This window comes from Balaenoptera borealis (assembly GCF_965194805.1).
Source record: "Balaenoptera borealis genome assembly, chromosome: 19".
Classification (NCBI taxonomy): Eukaryota; Metazoa; Chordata; class Mammalia; order Artiodactyla; family Balaenopteridae; genus Balaenoptera; species Balaenoptera borealis.
This window is the reverse complement of record NC_138878.1, coordinates 52,201,930-52,217,969: the sequence shown is the minus strand read 5'-3', so window position 1 is coordinate 52,217,969 and position 16,040 is coordinate 52,201,930. Positions and strand designations below refer to the sequence as shown.

Genomic DNA, 16,040 nt, shown 5'->3' with positions numbered 1-16,040 from the left:
CCGGACCAGGGCTCAAACCCGTGTCCCCTGCGTTGGCAGGCAGATTCTTAACCACTGCGCCACCAGAGAAGCCCAACTTCTTGTGATTTTGGTTTGCATTTCTCTGATGATTAGTGCTGTTGAGCATCTTTTCATGTGCCTGTTGGCCATCTGTGTGTTTTATTTGGAAAAATGTCTACTCAGGTTTTCTGTCCGTTTTTTAATCAGGTTGTTTTTTGGATATTGAGTTGTATGAGCTGTTTATATATTTTGTATATTAACCCCTCATTGGACATATCACTTGCAATATTTTTCCCATTCTGTAGGTTGGCTTTTCATTTTGTTGATGGTTTCTTTTTTTCAATTATTTATTTATTTATTTATTTGGTTGCACTGGGTCTTAGTTGCGGCAGTTGGGCTCCTTAGTTGCGGCATGCATGTGGGATCTAGTTCTCTGACCAGGGGTCAAACCCGAGCCTCCTGCATTGGGAGCATGGAGTCTTAACTACTGCGCCACCAGGGAAGTTCCTGTTGATGGTTTCTTTGGCTGTGCAAAAGTTTTTAAGTTTAATTAGGTCCCTCTTGTTTATTTTTACTGTTGTTTCCTTTGCCTTAGGAGACAGATCCAAAAAAATATTGCTGCAATTTATGTCAAAGAGTGTTTTGCCTATGTTTTCTTCTAAGAGTTTTATGGTTTCTGGTCTTAAATTTAGGTCTTTGATCCATTTTGAGTTTATTTTTGTATATGGTCATAGAGAGTGTTCTAAATTCATTCTTTTACATGTAACTGTCTAGTTTTCCCACCACCACTTATTGAAGAGACTTTTTTCCCATTGTGTATTCTTTGTTGTAGATTAACTATCCATAAGTGCATGAGTTTATTTCTGGGTTCTCTATTCTGTTCCATTGATATATGTGTCTGTTTCTGTGCCAGTACTATACTGTTTTGATTACTGTAGCTTTTGTTAATGTGGTGTATCACATTGATTGACTTACAGGTATTGAACCATCCCTGCATCTCTGGAATAAATCCAGTTGATCATGGTGTATGAACTTTTTTATATATTGTTGAATATGTTTTACTAATATTTTGTTGAGGATTTTTGTTCCTATATTCATCAGAGATATTGTCCTGTAGTTTTCTTTTTTTTTGTAGTGTCTTTGTCTGGTTTGGTATAGGGTCATGCTGACCTCATAGAATGAGTTTGGAAGTGTTCACTCCTTTACAGTTTTTAAAAGTAGTTTGAGAAGGATAGGCATTAACTCTTCTTTAGGTGTTTGGTAGAATTCCCCTGTGAAACTGTATGGTCCTGGTCTTTTATTTGTTGTGAGTATTTGATTACTGATTCAATTTCATTGCTAGTATTGATCTGTTCAGATTATCTATTTCTTTTACTTCCTCTGCCTCCCACAGCTACCATTCCAAATAAATGTCATGTGTGGCCATTGCCATCTCAGTGTCTGCTTCCCTGAGAACCCAGAGAGTTAGATTAATTTGATATTACCACATATTTGGTTGAATCAAGTCAAACAATCTATGTAAAGGAAGAGAGTAAGAGAATATAGGAATAAGCTATAGAAACGGAGATAGCAGAAAATTTTATATACTGGAGGTTCAGAGGTAGACCCATAAACTGGATTTTAGAGCATTGATACAATAGAACTATAACATAGTGCCTTTCATCTGAGAGTAGAGTTCCTGAATTAATCATTTAAGAAATAGATCAATTTAGACTAAGGAGATGAGATCTTCTGGGCTCTTTCAGATAGTGAAGTGAGGGCTGCAATTGGTGGCAGGTAGCAAATCTAATTGTAGATTTCCAAATGCAAATTTTTTGGGTGGAAATCAGAAATGTTTTAAAAGCTAATAGTAGATAACAAGAGCATTGATGGCTTATCTATGAAAACATTTTAGATCTAGAAGTTCACTTTCTAAAACTGCCAGCTTGCCACTGTTGCTGTTCAGTTTCCAAGTGGAAGTGGACAGGTACTTTAAAAATATGAAGAAAGGATTTTTCTTCAAATGCTATGGTGGTAGTAAAGTATGTATAAGCACTATAAATAGAAATAATATTTTGTCCAAAACCATCATATAACATGCTACATCAGTGCAAGTGTCCCCCAAGGAGAAGATACCACGACAGGATGAAACTTGCAAGAGATTTGTGGGGGCAACACATCTTCAAAGGATAAAGGGGAACAAGAGGAACACAGAGCTTTCAGAACTCAATGCATGTGGAACACATGAGAAAGGAGAGAGAGAAGAAAGGATTGGGTAGAAAATGCCTCACACCTCAGCACAGTTAGGAGAAATTCTTGACCAAGACAATGGGGGATGCTGGAGCCATATTTACCCTCTAGAAGATTATCCCATTGGGCAGGAAGGGCAAGGTTCTCACACCTCTGCGATGCATATCATTAGATGGGAACAGCCCAGGGGAAGTGAGACCTAGAACAAATTCTGGTGATCTAAGAGCACAGCACCTGGAGGCTGTCAATCAGTTGTGCTCCAGCCCCAACAGGATCTCTTGAAGGGATATCTGAGCAGGGCACTTCCATGGCTACGCTGGTGCTGCACAGATCCACTTTTCCATGTACATTCATGAGCAGTTCCTCCATTGTTCCTGAGGACCTCCATTCCTGAGTTGATGAAAAGAACCACAGACACCATTACTGTTATATGTCTGGGGGTCACAAGTGGTACTCACTCTTCTAACATCCACTTTACATTTTGTTCACCCTCTGCTATCACCTCAGCAGGTCTTGGTGGCAAACTTAGTGGTGGGTGTGACCCAACTCTTTATTCTAAAGGGGAATGAGCCCTTAGTAGTCATACGCTTCACAGGCTGAGGTTTCTTCACATGTCCATTCACAGTAACATTTGGGCAAGGTGTATCAAGAGCTACCTAAGTGATCACTGTAGTTACACACATTCTTTTCCCCCCTTCATTGTAAAAAAGAAGTCCTACCTTCCTCTGCTCATCAAGATCAATTACCTCTGCTGAGTTAATCACTACTATTCCTGCTTGCTATTCCTTGGACAGAAGGAGTCCAAAGTTCCCTGGGTGCAGCCATAACTCATAGTTCAAAGGGATCCATGCTGTATCCCAGTCAATAGTGACCTCCTTTAGAATTAGGACAACTAACCAAAAAGATCCTAAAGGTCTGGGTACTGTAAGCAAAATGCTCCCAAGTGGGCCACTGGGATTGATGATAGCAAGTAGGGTCACTTCTGCTTCTAGTCCTTGGTTCCCAGACCTATGTATTATTCCTGACAGGGACTTGGAACCACATAGAAATATCACTGATTTAATGCATATATTGTATCCCAAAGTATGGCACTCCATCCTTGCGGAGTGTGGCCTCTGAGCTGGTGCTTCAGCTGTGATTTCAGTAGGCCATTCCAGTAACTTAGGGACAGCTGCTTCTTAAAGGTATGGTATGTGAAATGACCAGTAAGTTCCACAGCACTGGGTCCACTTCCTCAACTCCTGCACTTTGAGAGGTCTTTGGTCAGATGTTATGTGGTGGAGGATTCCATACCCGTAGATGAGACGTTCCACGTGCCACAGATAGTGGTGCCGGCAGACGGTCTGGGAGCAGAAAAACAAACCCATTCCTGGGATAGGTACATATTCTTTTCTTTTTTGGTTAACATTTTTATTGGAGTATAATTGCTTTACAATGGTGTGTTAGTTTCTGCTTTATAACAAAGTGAATCAGCTATACATGTATATATATCCCCATATCTCCTCCCTCTTGCGTCTCCCTCCCACCCTCCCCATCCCACCCCTCTAGGTGGTCACAAAGCACCGAGCTGATCTCCCTGTGCTATGTGGCTGCTTCCCACTAGCTAACTATTTTACATTTGGTAATGTATATATGTCCATGCCACTCTCTCACTTCGTCCCAGCTTACCCTTCCCCCTCCCCGTGTCCTCAAGTCCATTCTCTACGTCTGCGTCTTTATTCCTGTCCTGCCCCTAGTTTCTTCAGAACCCCCTTTTTTTTTTTTTTAGATTCCATATATATGTGTTAGCATATGGTTTGTTTTTCCCTTTCTGACTTACTTCACTCTGTATGATAGACTCTATGTCCATCCACCTCACTACAAATAACTCAATTTTGTTTCTTTTTATGGCTGAGTAATATTCCATTGTATATATGTGCTACATCTTCTTTATCCATTTATCTGTCGATGGACAATTAGGTTGCTTCCATGTCCTGGCTATTGTAAATAGAGCTGCAATGAACATTGTACATGACTCTTTTTGAATTATGGTTTTCTCAGGATATATGTCCAGTAGTGGGATTGCTGGGTCGTATGGTAGTTCTATTTTTAGTTTTTTAAGGAACCTCCATACTGTTCTCCATAGTGGCTGTATCAATTTACATTCCCACCAACAGTACAAGAGGGTTCCTTTTTCTCCACACCCTCTCCAGCATTTATTGTTTCTAGATTTTCTAATGATGGCCATTCTGACTGGTGTGAGGTGATACCTCATTGTAGTTTTGATTGCATTTCTCTAATGATTAGTGATGTTGAGCATCCTTTCATGTGTTTGTTGGCAATCTGTATATCTTCTTTGGAGAAATGTCTATTTAGGTCGTCTGCCCATTTTTGGATTGGGTTGTTTGTTTTTTTGTTATTGAGCTGCATGAGCTGCTTGTAAATCTTGGAGATTAATCCTTTGTCAGTTGCTTCATTTGCAAATATTTTCTCCCATTCTGAGGGTTGTCTTTTGGTCTTGTTTATGGTTTCCTTTGCTGTGCAAAAGCTTTTAAGTTTCATTAGGTCCCATTTGTTTATTTGTTTTTATTTCCATTTCTCTAGGAGGTAGGTCAAAAAGGATCTTGCTGTGATTTATGTCATAGAGTGTTCTGCCTAGGTACATATTCTTTTGAGGATGAAGTGGTCACTCTTCCAGAATGGAAGCGGTCACATATAGACAACTTTCCACAAAGTGGCCATTTTGCCTCCTCAAGGACTTGTCTTGAGTTGGCCATTAGCAGTAGTAGCTAACTTGATACGTATATGTTGATTTTATTGGGATGATGGGCTAGACTCCATCTCTACTCTGTTGGGCACTTCATGTGCCCATTGTGCTAGTTACAGAGCTGCAGATGATGTAGATTACTGTCACTGGCTGAGTCATTTTATCTATTTGTTTGTTCATTGTCTGCTCCATAGTGGATGCTTTCAATGGATGTTAAACTGTGATACAAAAATCTTTACATTTCATACCCACTTCCATATTTCAGCTGTATGCCTCTATCCAAAACTCCCAGTCTCCAGTCATCCAGTTCTTTTCTTTCAAGGTTTCTGACCAGACATCCAGGCCATTAGCCACTGCCCAGGAACCTATATACCTCCTTACTTCAGGCCACTTCTTCCTCATAAAGTGGATGACCAGGTGCTCTGCTTAGAGCTCAACTAAATGGGATTTTTTTGCTCTTCACTGTCTTTCAGTGCTGTTTCAGAATATGGCTCTAATGCATCTACACACGGAAATGACCCATTCACTTTCTTCAGCTGGTCATAGAGACCCCTTCTAAGGCTATAGGAGTGAACTGAGTTAGGGATGCAAATATGGTGGTTTTTGTGGACATGTGTTATATATGCTACCTGCTTATGTAACTTATTTTTGAACTCTGATCTTGCTCAGGCTCAATCCTGGATGTGCCATTTCCATTTTATGATGAACACCTGCTGGGTCTCTTCATGTTTGTTGAACAGAACCCTAGTTCATAAAAGGCAGTTCCAGATGCATGGTCAATTAGTGCCCCATGGTCAGGCAATACATTTTTACTAAGGCTTAGTAATACACCAGAAGCTATTTCTAAAAAGGTTTCTAATTCTCTGCTATAGAAGGCATGGCCTTGCTCCAGAGTCAGGGATCTGCATTGTGATTCTTCCACTGGGTCTTGGCATCAGAACCAGACAGCATTTTTCCCCAACACTGATATTTCCAACACAATAGGATCTGCTGGATCAGCTGCTAAGCTCTAGGTCCCATTCAAATCTGGCAACCTTCTGTGCCACCCAGCATATAGGCCAATATAGTATTCCTTGGTGTGCCCCACATGCTAAGGACCCTTTGAGATATCAAGAGGAGCATCCTCAGAATTTTCCCACCAAAGGGTGGGAAGGCTAGGCTATTTCTCCACTGGTTCCCATCCCCACTAATTGAGAGATATCTCTGCACAGATTATTCCCTACAGTCTGGCTAGTGCCTATGGGTGGAAGAGCTCAGGTCCAGTGTGTGTGTGTGTGTGTGTGTGTGTGTGCACGCACATACTTTCTTTTTATTAAAGTATGTCTAGCTGTTATACTTCCTTGTCTATATATTTTGTCTACTCTTTATAATGTTGCCTCTCCTTTGTATTGTCCAGATATTATATCCATTTCAATTCATCAAAGAAGCTTTCAAAGAAGCTTAGGAGGTTGGGGCAGCTCACCTGGACCCCAAAACAATGGCAGTGGCAGTGGCAGCAATAGGAACATTGGAATTTTGTTTACAGAGCCTACAACTGGAGATGTGGGTAGAGAATTCCTGACAGCATATCTAACACCTTTCTTCCCTGCCTCTTCTCTGTTTTCAGTGAGGTTGGAGAACTGGGCCAATGGCCTTCATGAAGCTCTTCCTTTGCTGAACTTTCTGGCAGCCCACTGAGGCTGAGCCAGAAAGCACCTGGATCACTCCTCCAAAGAGGAAGGTGATGGAAGATATTTTCACATACTGAGGTATGGGAAGTCATTCTAGCTTATATGAGATTTGGCTTGAACTTTATGCTAACTAGAACATCCTATTTTGAGGCCTGTCAAACATGCATTGTAGATTTGCTTTCACCATTAAAGAAAATAATGTATTTAAAAATCAAAATGGAGTAACTGTGGTGCATGCAGTCAAAATGGAGGGGGTCGGCCATTACTGATGTGGTTTCAGAGGTGTTCCTGCATTACAGAGAACTTGAGGTTTACTGAACTGTAACAGACTCAAGGACACCACCAGCCATTCTCAAAACAATATTTGCTGTCTCTAGGTCAAGATGGCAATGGGGGAGGACATGGAGTTTGCATCTCCCCACAACTAGGGCACCTGCCAGACGCTGGTGGGGGACCTCGATGCCCAAGGAGATGGGAGGAACCCCTGAGTGACTGGCCTACAAACTCCAGTGCTGGAAGCCTCAGGCCAAACAACCAGTAAGACAGGAACACAGTCCCACCCATCAAAAAAAAAAAAAAAAAAAAAAAAGACGACAAAAAAATATGTCACAGATGAAGGAGCAAGGTAAAAACCTACAAGACCAAATAAATGAAGAGGAAATAGGCAGCCTACCTGAAAAAGAATTCAGAGTAGTGATAGTAAAGATGATCCAGAATCTCAGAAATAGAATGGAGGCACAGTTTGAGAAAATACAATAAATGTTTAACAAAGATCTAGAAGAACTAAAGAAGAAAAAGAGATGAACAACACAATAACTGAAATGAAAGATACACTAGAAGGAACCAATAGAATAACTGAGGCAGGGGGGGTCTGGGCAAGATGGTGGAATAGTAAGACGCGGAGATCACCTTCCTACCCACAGATACATTAGAAATACATCTACACGTGGAACTGCTCCTACAGAACACCCACTGAACGCGGGCAGAAGACGTCAGACCTCCCAAAAGGCAAGAAACTCCCCACGTACTTGGGTAGGGCAAAAGAAAAAAGAAATAACAGAGACAAAAGAATAGGGACGGGACCTGCACCAGTGGGAGGGAGCTGTGAAGGAGGAAAGGTCTCCACACACTAGGAAGCCCCTTCACGGGCAGAGACTGCGGGTGGCAGAGGGGAGAAGCTTCGGAGCCACGGAGGAGAGCGCAGCCACAGGGGTGCGGAGGGCAAAGCGGAGAGATTCCTGCACAGAGGATCGGTGCCGAGCAGCACTCACCACCCCGAGAGGCTTGTCTGCTCACCCGCCGGGGCAGGCGGGGGCTGGGAGCTGAGGCTCGGGCTTGGTCGGATCCCAGGGACAGGACTGGGGTTGGCAGCGTGAACACAGCCTGAAGGGGTTAGCGCACCACAGCTAGCCGGGAGGGAGTCTGGGAAAAAGTCTGCAGCTGCCGAAGAGGCAAGAGACTTTGTCTTGCCTCTTTGTTTCGCAGTGCGCAAGGAGAGGGGATTCAGAGCGCCACCTAAACGAGCTCCAGAGACGGGCGCGAGCTGCGGCTATCAGCGTGGACCCCAGAGATGGGCATGAGACGCTAAGGCTGCTGCTGCCGCCACCAAGAAGCCTGTGTGTGAGCACAGGTCACTATCCACACCACCCCTCCCTCCCACAGCCGCCACTGCCAGGGTCCCGTGATCTGGGGACAACTTCCCCGGGAGAACACACGGCGCGCCTCAGGCTGCTGCAACGTCACGCTGGCCTATGCCGCCACAGGCTCGCCCCACATCCATACCCCTCCCTCCCCGCGGCCTGAGTGAGCCAGAGCCCCCGAAGCAGCTGCTCCTTTAACCCCGTCCTGTGTGAGCGAAGAACAGACGCCCTCAGGCGACCTACACGCAGAGGTGGGTCCAAATCCAAAGGTGAACCCCGGGAGCTGTGCGAACAAAGAAGAGAAAGGGAAATTTCTCCCAGCAGCCTCAGAAGCAGCGGATTAAAGCTCCACAAACAACTTGATGTACCTGCATCTGTTGAATACCTGAATAGACAACGAATCATCCCAAATTCAGGAGGTGGACTTTGGGAGCAGGATATATTAATTTTTCCCCTTTTCCTTTTTTTGTGAGTGTATATGTGTATGCTTCTGGGTGAGATTTTGTCTGTATAGCTTTGCTATCACCATTTGTCCTAGGGTTCGGTCCGTCCATTTGTTTGTTTTTTTTTACTTAAAAAAATTTTTTTTTCTTAATAAATTTTTTCTTAATAATTTTTTCCTTATTTTTTACTTTAAAAAATTAAAAAAAATTTTCTTAATAATTTTTTTATTTTAAAAAATTAAAAAAAATTTTTTCTTAATAAATTTTTTTCTTAATAATTTTTTATTTTTATTATAAAAAATTAATAAATTTATTTTTAAAAATTAAAATTTTTTTTCTTAATTTTTTCTTACTAATTTTTTTCTTATTTTTTATTATAATAGCTTTATTTTATTTTATTTTATTTTATTTTATCCTCTTTCTTTCTTTCTACTTTTTCTCCCTTTTATTCTGAGCTGTGTGGATGAAAGGCTCTTGGTGCTCCAGCCAGGCATCAGGGCTGTGCCTCTGAGGTGGGAGAGCCAACTTCAGGACACTGGTCCACAAGAGACCTCCCAGCTCCATGTAATACCAAACGGCGAAAATCTCTCAGAGATCTCCATCTCAGCATCAAGACCCAGCTTCACTCAACGACCAGCAAGCTACAGTGCTGGACACCCTATGCCAAACAACTAGCAAGACAGGAACACAGCCCCATCCATTAGCAGAGAGGCTACCTAAAATCATAATAAGGCCACAGACACCCCAAAACACACCACCAGACGTGGACGTGCCCACCAGAAAGACAAGTTCCAGCCTCATCCACGAGAAACAGGCACTAGTCCCCTCCACCAGGAACCCTACACAACCCACTGAACCAACCTTAGCCACTGGGGACAGATACCAAAAACAACGGGAACTACGAACCTGCAGCCTGTGAAAAGGAGACCCCAAACACAGTAAGATAAGCAAAATGAGAAGACAGAAAAACACACAGCAGATGAAGGAGCAGGGTCAAAACACACCAGACCTAACAAATGAAGAGGAAATAGGCAGTCTACCTCAAAAAGAGTTCAGAATAATGATAGTAAAGATGATCCAAAATCTTGGAAATAGAATAGACAAAATGCAAGAAACATTTAACAAGGACGTAGAAGAACTAAAGAGGAACCAAGCAACAATGAAAAACACAATAAATGAAATTAAAAATACTCTAGAAGGGATCAATAGCAGAATAACTGAGGCAGAAGAACTGGTAAGTGACCTGGAAGATAAAATAGTGGAAATAACTACTACAGAGCAGAATAAAGAAAAAAGAATGAAAAGAACTGAGGACAGTCTCAGAGACCTCTGGGACAACATTAAACGCACCAACATTCGAATTATAGGAGTCCCAGAAGAAGAAGAGAAAAAGAAAGGGACTGAGAAAATATTTGAAGAGATCATAGTTGAAAACTTCCCTAATATGGGAAAGGAAATAGTTAATCAAGTCCTGGAAGCACAGAGAGTCCCATACAGGATAAATCCAAGGAGAAACATGCCAAGACACATATTAATCAAACTATCAAAAATTAAATATAAAGAAAACGTATTAAAAGCAGCAAGGGAAAAACAACAAATAACACACAAGGGAATCCCCATAAGGTTAACAGCTGACCTTTCAGCAGAAACTCTGCGAGCCAGAAGGGAGTGGCAGGATATACTTAAAGAGAAGAGAAAAACCTACAACCAAGGTTACTCTACCCAGCAAGGATCTCATTCAGATTTGATGGAGACATTAAAACCTTTACAGACAAGCAAAAGCTGAGAGAGTTCAGCACCACCAAACCAGCTTTACAACAAATGCTAAAGGAACTTCTCTAGGCAAGAAACACAAGGGAAGGAAAACACCTACAATAACAAACCCAAAACATTTAAGAAAATGGGAATAGGAACATACATATCGATAATTACCTTGAATGTAAATGACTAAATGCTCCCACCAAAAGACACAGACTGGCTGAATGGATACAAAAACAAGACCCGTATATATGCTGTCTACAAGAGACCCACTTCAGACCTAGGGACACATACAGACTGAAAGTGAAGGGATGGAAAAAGATATTCCATGCAAATGGAAATCAAAAGAAAGCTAGAGTAGCAATTCTCATATCAGACAAAATAGACTTTAAAATAAAGACTATTACAAGAGACAAAGAAGGACACTATATAATGATCAAGGAATCGATCCAAGAAGAAGGTATAACAATTATAAATATTTATGCACCCAACATAGGAGCACCTCAATACATAAGGCAAATACTAACAGCCATAAAAGGGGAAATCAACAGTAACACAATAATAGTAGGGGACTTTAACACCTCACTGTCACCAATGGACAGATCATCCAAAATGAAAATAAATAAGGAAACACAAGCTTTAAATGATACATTAAACAAGATGGACTTAATTGATATTTATAGGACATTCCACCCAAAAACAACAGAATACACATTTTTCTCAAGTGCTCATGGAACATTCTCCAGGATAGATCATATCTTGGGTCACAAATCAAGCCTTGGTAAATTTAAGAAAATTGAAATCGTATCAAGTATCTTTTCCGACCACAATGCTATGAGACTAGATAGCAATTACAGGAAAAGATCTGTAAAAAATACAAACACATGGAGGCTACACAGTACACTACTTAATAACGAAGTGATCACTGGAGAAATCAAAGGGGAAATCAAAAAATACCTAGAAACAAATGACAATGGAGACACGACGACCCAAAACCTATGGGATGCAGCAAAAGCAGTTCTAAGAGGGAAGTTTATAGCAATACAAGCTTACATCAAGAAACAGGAAACATCTCGAATAAACAACCTAAACTTGCACCTAAAGCAATTAGAGAAAGAAGAACAAAAAAACCCCAAAGCTAGCAGAAGGAAAGAATTCATAAAGATCAGATCAGAAATAAATGAAAAAGAAATGAAGGAGATAATAGCAAAGATCAATAAAACTAAAAGCTGGTTCTTTGAGAAGATAAACAAAATTGATAAACCATTAGCCAGACTCATCAAGAAAAAAAGGGAGAAGACTCAAATCAATAGAATTAGAAATGAAAAAGGAGAAGTAACCACTGACACTGCAGAAATACAAACGATCATGAGAGATTACTACAAGCAACTCTATGCCAATAAAATGGACAACCTGGAAGAAATGGACAAATTCTTAGAAAAGCACAACCTGCCGAGACTGAACCAGGAAGAAATAGAAAATATGAACAGACCAATCACAAGCACTGAAATTGAAACTGTGATTAAAAATCTTCCAACAAACAAAAGCCCAGGACCAGATGGCTTCACAGGCGAATTCTATCAAACATTTAGAGAAGAGCTAACACCTATCCTTCTCAAACTCTTCCAAAATATTGCAGAGGGAGGAACACTCCCCAACTCATTCTACGAGGCCACCATCACCCTGATACCAAAACCAGACAAAGATGTCACAAAGAAAGAAAACTACAGGCCAATATCACTGATGAACAGCGATGCAAAAATCCTCAACAAAATACTAGCAAACAGAATCCAACAGCACACTAAAAGGATCGTACACCATGATCAAATGGGGTTTATTCCAGGAATGCAAGGATTCTTCAATATATGCAAATCAATCAATGTGATACATCATATTAACAAATTGAAGGAGAAAAACCATATGATCATCTCAATAGATGCAGAGAAAGCTTTCGACAAAATTCAACACCCATTTATGATAAAAGCCCTGCAGAAAGTAGGCATAGAGGGAACTTTCCTCAACATAATAAAGGCCATATATGACAAACCCACAGCCAACATTGTCCTCAATGGTGAAAAACTGAAACCATTTCCACTAAGATCAGGAACAAGACAAGGTTGCCCACTCTCACCACTATTATTCAACATAGTTTTGGAAGTGTTAGCCACAGCAATCAGAGAAGAAAAAGAAATAAAAGGAATCCAAATCGGAAAAGAAGAAGTAAAGCTGTCACTGTTTGCAGATGACATGATACTATACATAGAGAATCCTAAAGATGCTACCAGAAAACTACTAGAGCTAATCAATGAATTTGGTAAAGTAGCAGGATACAAAATTAATGCACAGAAATCTCTTGCATTCCTACACACTAATGATGAAAAATCTGAAAGTGAAATTAAGAAAACACTCCCATTTACCATTGCAACAAAAAGAATAAAATATCTAGGAATAAACCTACCTAAGGAGACAAAAGACCTGTATGCAGAAAATTATAAGACACTGAAGAAGGAAATTAAAGATGATACAAATAGATGGAGAGATATACCATGTTCTTGGATTGGAAGAATCAACATTGTGAAAATGACTCTACTACCCAAAGCAATCTACAGATTCAGTGCAATCCCTGTCAAACTACCACTGGCATTTTTCACAGAACTAGAACAAAAAATTTCACAATTTGTATGGAAACACAGAAGACCCCGAATAGCCAAAGCAATCTTGAGAACGAAAAATGGAGCTGGAGGAATCAGGCTCCCTGACTTCAGACTATATTACAAAGCTACAGTAATCAAGACAGTTTGGTACTGGCACAAAAACAGAAATATAGATCAATGGAACAGGAAAGAAAGCCCAGAGATAAACCCACGCACATATGGTCACCTTATCTTTGATAAAGGAGGCAAGCATATACAGTGGAGAAAAGACAGCCTCTTCAATAAGTGGTGCTGGGAAAACTGGACAGGTACATGTAAAAGTATGAAATTAGAACACTCCCTAACTCCATACACAAAAATAAACTCAAAATGGATTAACGACCTAAGTGTAAGGCCAGACACTATAAAACTCTTAGAGGAAAACATAGGCAGAACACTCTATGACATAAACCACAGCAAGATCCTTTTTGACCTACCTCCTAGAGAAATGGAAATAAAAACACAAACAAATGGGACCTAATGAAACTTAAAAGCTTTTGCACAGCAAAGGAAACCATAAACAAGACCAAAAGACAACCCTCAGAATGGGAGAAAATATTTGCAAATGAAGCAACTGACAAAGGATTAATCTCCAAGATTTACAAGCAGCTCATGCAGCTCAATAACAAAAAAACAAACAACCCAATCCAAAAATGGGCAGACGACCTAAATAGACATTTCTCCAAAGAAGGTATACAGATTGCCAACAAACACATGAAAGGATGCTCAACATCACTAATCATTAGAGAAATGCAAATCAAAACTACAATGAGATATCATCTCACACCGGTCAGAATGGCCATCATCAAAAAATCTAGAAACAATAAATGCTGGAGAGGGTGTGGAGAAAAGGGAACCCTCCTGCACTGTTAGTGGGGATGTAAATTGATACAGCCACTATGGAGAACAGTATGGAGGTTCCTTAAAAAACTAAAAATAGAACTACCATATGACCCAGCAATCCCACTACTGGGCATATACCCTGAGAAAACCATAATTCAAAAAGAGTCATGTACCAAAATGTTCATTGCAGCTCTATTTACAATAGCCAGGACATGGAAGCAAACTAAGTGTCCATCATCGGATGAATGGATAAAGATGTGGCACATATATACGATGGAATATTACTCAGCCATAAAAAGAAATGAAATGGAGGTATTTGTAGTGAGGTGGATGGAGTTAGAGTCTGTCATACAGAGTGAAGTAAGTCAGAAAGAGAAAAACAGTTACAGTATGCTAACACGTATATATGGAATCTAAGGGGGAAAAAAAAGGTCATGAAGAACCTAGTGGCAAGATGGGAATAAAGACACAGACCTACTAGAGAATGGACTTGAGGATATGGGGAGGGGGAGGGGTAAGATGTGACAGGGTGAGAGAGTGGCATGGACATATATACACTACCAAATGTAAAATAGATAGCTAGTGGGCAGCAGCCGCATAGCACAGGGAGATCAGCTCGGTGCTTTGTGACCATCTAGAGGGGTGGGATAGGGAGGGTGGGAGGGAGGGAGACACAAGAGGGAAGAGATATGGGAACATATGTATATGTATAGCTGATTCACTTTGTTATAAAGCAGAAACTAACACACCATTGTAAAGCAATTATACTCCAATAAAGATGTTAAAAAAAAAAAACAATTCCAGAAGCCATAAGTTTCTCCCACCTCCACAGCCAACACCCTGATCCAGTCATTACTAATACACAGCTGGTCTATTCATTACCCTCCTCCCTCACCCCTTCTTTCTGTTCTCTAGTCCACCTGAGGGAGTCTGATAAGACCTGATTCAGATCACCTCCCTCTACTTCAAGTGGTCCAAGATTCCTAACATCTTCAAAATAGAATAGTTCCTAGACTGCCATTCAAGGCCTGACTCCTGCGTCTCTGCTCTCTGGTCCCACCAGATACGATGGGGATGTGTAGATCCCTGCATCATGCCAACTCAGTTCCACCTACAAGGATCTGCAAGTGTTGATCTCTGTAACTATAAAAACTTCTACACAGTATTCTACTGGTTGTCAGAAATGGAAACCCCCTCATATAACCCCTAGTGTGGGGTCAGGACCCTGAATCTCAGGAAACCCAGGGGCCCTAAGTCACGGTGGCCAGAAAGGCGGCAGGTGCTGAGTTCCAGGACACCACAATCCCAGAGACTATATGGGTGGGAGATGGGTTGGACAAGGGCCTGAAATACCCTCTGCTCACCTGAGCGTGGTCCATAAGCACTTCTGCAGCCATGGGTCCCTGTGAGAAGAACAAAACTGTGAGCAGTGGGCATCCATGGTGGGGTCTTAAGGGCTCATCCAATCTCTCATCTCTGCCCTGGAGCAAGGTGACCTCCATCTGAATGCCTAACTTAGGAACCTCAGTCATTAGTATAGCCTCTTATCAGCTGTGTGATCTTGGACAACTCAACCCCTCTGTGCCTCAGTGTCTTCTGTAAAATGGGAACAGTTATTGAGCCAACCTCACAGGGCTGGTGTTGGGACAACCATATTAGGACATATTAAGTGCTGAGTATATCAAATCACTATACACAAAATTAAGGCTTTTGTCAGTGTTCTCAATGCAAAGAAAGGATGGATTTTGACATTTTGAATGTGTGTTTCAGCTACCTTTAAGCATTTAAGAGAATATGATATTTAAGACTTTTGATTTTTGTATGTTAGTATACTGGTTAGTTATATACTAAGAGGTGAACCAAATATTAAGTGCGTTCATAAATTTAATTTGTTAAATCCATACTTTTAAAATTTTAACAGACTACCTTTATATGCACATTTAGAATAGTGATTGCATAGTTTTGAAATAGATGGTGTTTCTTAAGTTCATAAATTAAAATGAGGTGGTAGAGAGGAT

The 16,040-nt window shown here is 40.9% G+C and overlaps 1 long non-coding RNA gene across 1 annotated transcript in view; it reads right to left on the bottom strand.

Moving 5' to 3' along the window:
* Nucleotides 1-1,116: 1,116 nt before the first annotated feature.
* LOC309616227 overlaps nucleotides 1,117-16,040 on the bottom strand; it is a 24,128-nt gene continuing 9,204 nt past the window's right edge. Inside the window, exons 2-4 of the long non-coding RNA XR_014237367.1 lie at nucleotides 15,387-15,425; nucleotides 3,523-3,598; nucleotides 1,117-2,619 (exon numbers count right to left, since the gene is read on the bottom strand). This is a non-coding gene — a long non-coding RNA (uncharacterized lncRNA). The remainder of the gene's footprint in view (nucleotides 2,620-3,522; nucleotides 3,599-15,386; nucleotides 15,426-16,040) is intronic.